Source organism: Somniosus microcephalus, chromosome 5 (assembly GCF_052327205.1).
Source record: "Somniosus microcephalus isolate GS21.2 chromosome 5, FLI_Smic_1.0, whole genome shotgun sequence".
Classification (NCBI taxonomy): Eukaryota; Metazoa; Chordata; class Chondrichthyes; order Squaliformes; family Somniosidae; genus Somniosus; species Somniosus microcephalus.
The window spans coordinates 100059174-100067627 of NC_140991.1; the positions used below are offsets into that span (position 1 = coordinate 100059174).

An 8454-nucleotide genomic window follows, 5' to 3' on the forward strand; every position below is an offset into this window, starting at 1 on the left:
AATGTGGGCATAAAGGCTTATGCTCCAGAGGAGAACAAAGTTTCAGAACAGAATTCCTCTGAACAACAACAACATAGCTTGACAGAGAATTCTGAGTCTGTTCAAGTTACAGACATATATATTACTGAGGAACATCGAGCTTGAACGCAAACTTATTTCAGATTACGACAGCAATTAGAACAACTGAATTGCCGTCTCGAGCAAGAGATGAAAGCAATGAAAAAGTTCTATGATACCGAATGGGAGAATCTGGAAAGACAACAGAAGCAGCTGGGGAAGAAAAGGGAGCAGGAGCACACAAACCGTCTGCACGAGGAGGCCAAACGAATCAAAGCTGATTCGGCTTCTGAAGGGGCGTGCTCCAATCCGGTGGAATAAGATGTGCCGCAACTGAAGGCGCTGGTTAGCAGGTTGCAGGCAGAAAAAGCTGAGTTGGTCGACATGACTTCCGAGCTCCTACTGAAGTTGGGTGCAGCATCACCGGACGATTCATTTGTGGAAATTCGAATGATGGGGGCTGCGGATCATGGCGAAGTAGAAGCAGCAAAGGAGCCCAGGACAAGGTTCTAAACAGCCCTGCAGCTAATGGAAAAGGGATGAGGACAGAAGAGTTAACAGTCAGCCAACTCCTCCAGGGCAAGGTTATAAACAGCCCTGTAGTTAATGGAAAAGGGATGATGGCAGAAGAGTTAACAGTCAGCCAACTCATTCATATGCTGAGGGATAAAACTCTAAAATGGGAAAAACTTAAATACGAGCCTCAATCTTCAAAGGGAAGGGAGCTCTCAAAAGTCATTGGAAGAGCTGAGGTGGCAACCCAGACTGAGAAGTCTGCAGCAGAACAGCCCTTGGATGCCAAAAGTACGCTGACGCACGGCAATGTAGAACAACAGAATACTGAAACAGCTACTTCAGTAGAGGGATTGAATAGTCCGATCAATCAATCTCCGAATGAAGTTGAAGTATTGAAATCACAAATGAGGTCATTAGTAAAAGACTTGCAGGAAGCCCAGAAAAGGCGGGATGAATCTGAACGCATGATTAAGTCTCTTCAGGACAGATGTCGGGATTTGGAACAAAAGTCGGCTAACGTCCAGCTGGGTAAGGAGGAAATAGAAGACCCTCTCGCTGGCCTAGCTCAGGACGACACCGAATATTACCATGATCTGTTGAGTGACACTGAATATTACGAGGACCTGGTCTGCCCAGCTTGTGCCGAGAACTCCCAAAGTGCCGAAATCAGGATGAATCACTTAAAGTCTAAGGAACATAGGGAGATGGTGGCGTTACAGCTGGCAGCTGACAATGGAGCCCCGAGAGTCTCCAAGAAGCAAAAAAGGAAAAGACGAAGCAGAAGATGATAACCATCTGAACCATTATTACCTCTACCCGATCACACACGTGGTCCCCCGAACGGAGCCAAATCAGTTGGAAAGTAGGAAAATTTCCCAAGGCAATCCAACTGTTTTTTGTTTGTTTTAAAAAGTCAGCAATGCTGGTTCAGAAGTGATGGAAGTAAAGCTGTTAAGTCTAGGGAAGGACTATGGGATGAGTCCCTCTAGCAAGGTGACCCGACTACACCACGGAGGCGTGGTCCGGACCGAGTCAAGAAGATCAGAGACTGAATCTGTGAACTGTTTCCCGCAGAGACTGAATCTGTGAACTGTTTCCGCAGAGACTACCTCTGTGAACTGTTGTAACATGAAGTTGGATATGTTATGATGTTATGTTAATGGGGAATAAGTATGTTGTAAGCTAAAAAGGGAGGATTGTAGTGTATGTAACTGTTCTACCTTTAAGAGAACTATTGTATGTAACCGTCCACCTTTAAGAGAACTATTTTAGGTGTGGCACTACTTTATCCTGGCTGCTGTATACTGTAATACCGACGGTGCCCACACCGGTATATAAGTGCTGTGGCAGAATTTATTGGGCAGATTCGCCCTGACCTTCGAATAGTAAAGTCCTGTTTAAGTTACTCTTGTAGTCTGTGTATTACTTCGCTATACAACCCACAGACTTTACAAGAAGCTCGACACCATCCAGGACAAAGCAGCCTGCTTGATTGGCACCCCATCCACCACCTTAAGCATTCACTCCCTCCACCACCGGCGTACAGTGGCTGCAGTGTATACAATCTACAAGATGCACTGCAGCAACTTGCCAAGGCTTCTTCGGCATCACCTCCCAAACCCGCGACCTCTTCCACCTAGAAGGACAAGGGCAGCAGGCGCTTGGGAACACCACCACCTCCAAGTTCCCCTCCAAGTCACACAGCATCCTGACTCACCACCACCTTCTCAAGGGCAGCTAGGGATGGGCAATAAATGCTGGCCCTGCCAGCAACGCCCACATCCCATGAATGAATTTAAAAAAAATAACACCTGCTCCACAATCTTCAAGCAGCACAAAGTAATGTCACAATATAATCTCAACCATTACTAAGAAATCAATAGCCAAAAAGTTGATTTTTTTTTACAATTCCTGAAGCAAGTATTCTTTGAAAATCAAACTTAAATATCCGCTGTATTGATATTTATCAGTTTAGATGACTAAATTTGGCTCATAATAATACTGATTAAAAGCAATTTTTCACTTATCTCTGATGTAGTCTAAAAATTCGACATCAAGGGGTAGAAATTCATCTTGGGCACTCGCACAAAACGGGTGGTACCGCACTGGACGCCTGTTATACGCTCTGCCTGATAGTGAATTCCACTGACTGCAATGGGACTGAATATAGGGTGGCATGCATAATAGTTGGCCAATGCGATACCGTCCATTTTGTATTCCCACCCAAGATAAATTTTTACCCCCAATTATACTGCAATGTTAGGTCAGGAGATGCAACTTGTGGGCATGCAGTCAGAAAGCAAAGTTGCATTATCGACTATAAGCTCAGAATCAGGTATTCCATGGCTCCTTTGAATTGAGTAATCATAAGTTTGGCAAGATGGCAAAAATCAGAATCTCTTCCTCTAAAACAAAATGGTGGGTTATTGTTACAGACACACACTATTGGGCACAATATGCTCCTGGTAGTCAGTGTTTGTTTTGACCTTGTACTCTTGGTGGCCACAGGAGTCAATACAAAGCTACACTGGTAACAGCCTCACAGAAATAAAAAAATACATATATCAGATTGAAAGGGCAAATAGAAGTACAAGGTGAGATCAAAATGGAGACAGATGGGTTTTGTGTAGACTCGGAACCCACCCTTACATTAATATCAGGGGCCGTGTTTTATGAAGGGAAATCATTGTCTGAAAATTTTAATTTTATAGTGCAAAAAATGAATTCAATGATAAACATAGAAAGAAAGAAAGACTTGAATGTATATAGCGCCTTTCACGGTCACCGGATGTCTCAAAGCGCTTTACAGCCAATGAAGTACTTTTGAAGTGGAGTCATTGTTGAAAATGCAGCAGCCAATTTGCACACAGCAAGCTCCCACAAATAGCAATGTGAAAATGACCAGATAATCTGTTTTTGTTATGTTGGTTGAGGGATAAATATTGGCCAGGACACACATACGCTTTTGGAGAGAAGAAATAACAATCCTAGACTTTATTTCCCCGATATGCTAGCCCTGCACTGACTCCACATAACTTTGTACAGATGTGGACTGCATTTCCTACACACTTGTAACACAGAGGGAGCTCAAGGACTTTCAAAGTGAAAGGGAAAAACTCATTAACTGACTCCAGAGAGTTCCATTGTTCAACTAACCTTTATTTGCAGAAAATCTGAGTATGTACTTGGTGATTTCACTTTCCCAGGCTCACACTGACACGAACTGCTGTCCTAATAAATGGCTGACAATTGTTCCAAAGTTGAATAGCCATGACCTCTGCTGCAGGATATTTTGAATGTTAACTAAGACAAGACCTAAAATGCTACCAAACCCTTGCAGATTGTTTCTATAGTTAAATAAGTTGTCCCCTTGTTGTTTAAGTACCTTTTTCCAAAGTCCTCAGTGATCTGAAAGATGTGGCTCCAGCAGCTTGTGGAGATAATCTGATATTTTTCATTTTTAATACTTTTTTCCATCAGTCAAATGTTATTAACCTCAGTTACATTCACTTATAAATTTGGGAAAGTTTTGATAAACAAGAAAAAGGATCTGCTATAAATCTTTCCAGAATCTTTTAACTGAGTCTTTAAATGTCATAACATGCATGCACATCTGCCCACTGAGTCCTCAGGATCAAAGTGTAGAAATACAAGGTTAACAAGTATTAACATTAATTAAATGGATAGACAGAAAAATATCATCAATCAATATTGAATTTATTTGTAAGAAGGATAGAAGGAAAAATGGTTCAATTGAGAAAGAGAAATTGAAATGATTAGTAATGGTACAGGGACTGTCAATGGGAATAAATATGCTGCGTGACCATAGATTAAAGACTTTCTAGCTGGAAAATCAGATGTGAAAAATCTCACTCTGTTAGTGATTTGGCACATTACTGATATTTATGGCCCAGTGGGTTTTCAGTTGCAACGAGGAGCATTGATTGTGGGCAATGGATAGACAAGGAGCATTGACTGTGGACAATGGATAGAGAAGGAGCATTGATTGTGGGCAATGGATAGACAAGGATCATTGATTGTGGGCAATGGATAGAGAAGGGACATTGATTGTGGACAATGGATAGATAAGGAGCATTGATTGTGGACAATGGATAGAGAAGGAACATTGATTGTGGGCAATGGATAGACAAGGAGCATTGATTGTGGACAATGGATAGAGAAGGAACATTGATTGTGGACAATGGATAGAGAAGGAGCATTGATTATGGACAATGGATGGAGAAAGAACATTGATTGTGGACAATGGATAGAGAAGGAGCATTGATTATGGACAATGGATGGAGAAAGAACATTGATTGTGGACAATGGATAGAGAAGGAGCATTGATTATGGACAATGGATAGAGAAGGAGCATTGACTGTGGACAATGGATAGAGAAGGAGCATTGATTGTGGACAATGGATAGAGAAGGAGCATTGACTGTGGACAATGGATAGAGAAGGAGCATTGATTGTGGACAATGGATAGAGAAGGAGCATTGATTGTGGACAATGGATAGAGAAGGAACATTGATTGTGGACAATGGATAGAGAAGGAGCATTGATTGAGGACAATGGATAGAGAAGGAGCATTGATTGTGGACAATGGATAGAGAAGGAACATTGACTGTGGACAATGGATAGAGAAGGAGCATTGATTGTGGACAATGGATAGACAAGGAGTATTGATTGTGGACAATGGATAGAGAAGGAACATTGACTGTGGACAATGGATAGAGAAGGAACATTGATTGTGGACAATGGATAGAGAAGGAGCATTGATTGAGGACAATGGATAGAGAAGGAGCATTGATTGAGGACAATGGATAGAGAAGGAACATTGATTGTGGACAATGGATAGAGAAGGAGCATTGAGTGTGGACAATGGATAGAGAAGGAACATTGATTGTGGACAATGGATAGAGAAGGAACATTGATTGTGGACAATGGATAGAGAAGGAACATTGATTGTGGACAATGGATAGAGAAGGAGCATTGATTGTGGACAATGGATAGAGAAGGAACATTGATTGTGGACAATGGATAGAGAAGGAGCATTGAGTGTGGACAATGGATAGAGAAGGAACATTGACTGTGGACAATGGATAGAGAAGGAACATTGATTGTGGACAATGGATAGAGAAGGAGCATTGATTGTGGACAATGGATAGAGAAGGAGCATTGAGTGTGGACAATGGATAGAGAAGGAACATTGATTGTGGACAATGGATAGAGAAGGAACATTGATTGTGGACAATGGATAGAGAAGGAGCATTGATTGTGGACAATGGATAGAGAAGGAACATTGATTGTGGACAATGGATAGACAAGGAGCAATGATTGTGGACAATGGATAGACAAGGAGTATTGATTGTGGAGAACAGCATTTCTACACAAACTGCAACAGTAATGTAAACCTTGTTTTGCCACCTACTTCATAATGACATTAAAGCATTAAGTCTTGCCTTCAAAGGTAAGTGGACAGTGTAAATTCCTAATGTTGGCATGAGAATTCTACGATGTGGCTGTAAACAGGTACTTGCTTTGATACTGCCTTTGATCTCCTGGTGTGTTTCCAGGTGACAGCGGATTATAGTCTGATGACCTAAAGTCACTTTTCTGGTATTTCTGTTCCTCACCAGCAACACTGTATCTCAAATGTCTGAGGTCTGTAATATTGTAAATGTTGTAGAGGTTAGTTTGCTACTGAGGGTGACTGTAAGTCTCATTGCAGATATAACTGTAAACACAGGTATACTTTGACTGTCTTTCAGATTCCATGCTCCTCAAAGCACGTAATCTACTGACAGTCCTTGGGCTCGATTTTAATGCAGCCAACAGGCGGGCTTTTAGGCGTGTGGGGGGTTAAAATCGCAAAACCTGGGGGTCGGGACCACCCCCCCCGCCCCCCCGCCCCCCGCTTGGTTCCCGCCTCCACGCCATTTTAACCTAGGTGTGTCTGATGGACCTGAATCAGTCCCGCCTGCAACAGGCGGGACTGGTCTTTAGGGCCCTTAAACAGCACTGATTGGCCTTTATAATCCCATTTTATCAGGCGCTTGCCTGTTTAACCCTTTTCCCACATAAAACGCACCTGGTGGGGATCACGCCTGTGGAACCTGGCGTGAACACTATTGGCTTGCTGACCATCAGCAGCAGGTCCAACATTAAAGAGGATATTTGATCAGTCATCAATTGCAGGTGGCAGGACTTTGTTGTCTCAGGTCTGGGGCAACTTTTACCAGGCCTAACCACACCTGTGGAAGGTTGGAGCCTCACACACTTCTCCAGTGGGACCTCCTGCGAGACCCCTCTCGCCACCCTCACTCAGCGCTTCCTCAATTGAGGCATCTACCAGAAGCATGGGAGGCCTTTTTACCTTCCCCTCTTGGCATTAAAGGACCTCCAACCCCATTCGCGAAATGACACACGCCACAACTGCAGAAGTTGCCATCAGAATTTTTATGAAAAACAAACTGATGGCATTTTTACAAAATACACAGCATTTCACCCAAGTGACTACCCTTGTGGCTATTTATGCTTTATTTTCCTCTTACGTGTGCTCCTACGTAGTGGTTCCCCTGTGGCTTCAGCAGATGTGGAGGCCCCTTGCTCACTTTCCTGCTGCTCCTGTCTCGACACCTTTGGCGGGCGTACTCTGGAGTGGCAAGCCTGTGCGGGCTCGCCAGCAGTCTGCTGCTCCTGCGGCTGTGCAGGGGTAGGGACCTCTGTCTCCGTTGGGTGTGGACTCCGGCGGGGCTCTGACCGAGGGCTCTGCAGTGGCATGGAAGTGTGAGCGCTTGGAGAGGAGCCCCCACTTCCTTGAGGTCTGCCACCAACCTCCCTCTCATGGGTCAGGTCCCCCTCAGTGCCTGCAAGTGGCTTGAGAGCAGCTTGCTGCACATCAGGGGGGCCATGGGGACCCGTATCTACAATGGCAGTCCTACCCAGAAGGACTTCCATGAAGGTCTGGTTTCTCTGTTCAATAGATGCCCATCGCTCCTCAAGAGATGTCATTCTATTCTGAACACTCACCATGTTTTCCATGCCCTGGCGACTAACCTCCTCCATGGCCGTATCCCTCCTCTCCTCTACCATTGCCCTCCTCTCCTCTACCATAGCCATCCTCTCCTCTAAGGTAGCCAGCCTTACCATGGAGGCTGGAATCATTTGCACGTAGGTAGCCATCCTTTCCGTGTTGATGCATTCATGTGCCACTGACTTCACCAAGGCTCTGCTCATGTTCGCTATGGACTCCTCCATTCGCTCCACACTCGCAGCGACCCTGGAGACAAAACCTGCCAGAGACTCCTGCATCTGTGCATGGAGTTCCATCACCTCTGGTCTTACGGATGGACCCAGAGGCAGAGGGTCGACATGCAGCTGAGCCGAGCTGGCAGAGTCCTGCGCCCTCCGACGAGGACTCTCCACTGCTGTCCCTGTCTCCACAACCTGCTGATGCTCACTTGTGAGCTGAGATACACCAGGTGACAACTCTACTCTATGTTCCAAAGGTCCCACCGAGGTGTGAATGTCTGCGCTGGTGCTGGGTGCGATTATTTCTGCTGACGCTGCGCCCTCAGAGGTTGCAGATTCCTCTGAGGAGTCCGGCTGCTCAGGCTCTTCCTTCTGCACACTGTGGACGGGGGCTCTCGATGGTCCTGTGGGGGAGTCAAGGAAAAAGTTAGAGATGTGATGCCAAGGTTACATGCACATTGCATTTTGCAGATGATCATAAGTCCATATGATGTAGCTTCAGAATCATTATCAGCGACTCATGCAATGCCAATGAGAGAGATGGAAAACTATTCTGTCACCAGCTTGCGGGGATGCTCCTGTCTGTCTTTCCCCAACTTCCACATCTCAGTCAGCCCCGGCAATC

At 44.8% G+C, this 8454-nt stretch overlaps 1 pseudogene; it reads right to left on the reverse strand.

Moving 5' to 3' along the window:
• The window catches only part of LOC147117229 (uncharacterized), a 189917-nt pseudogene extending 182103 nt beyond the window's left edge, over positions 1-7814 (reverse strand).
• Between the last annotated feature and the right edge of the window lie 640 nt (positions 7815-8454).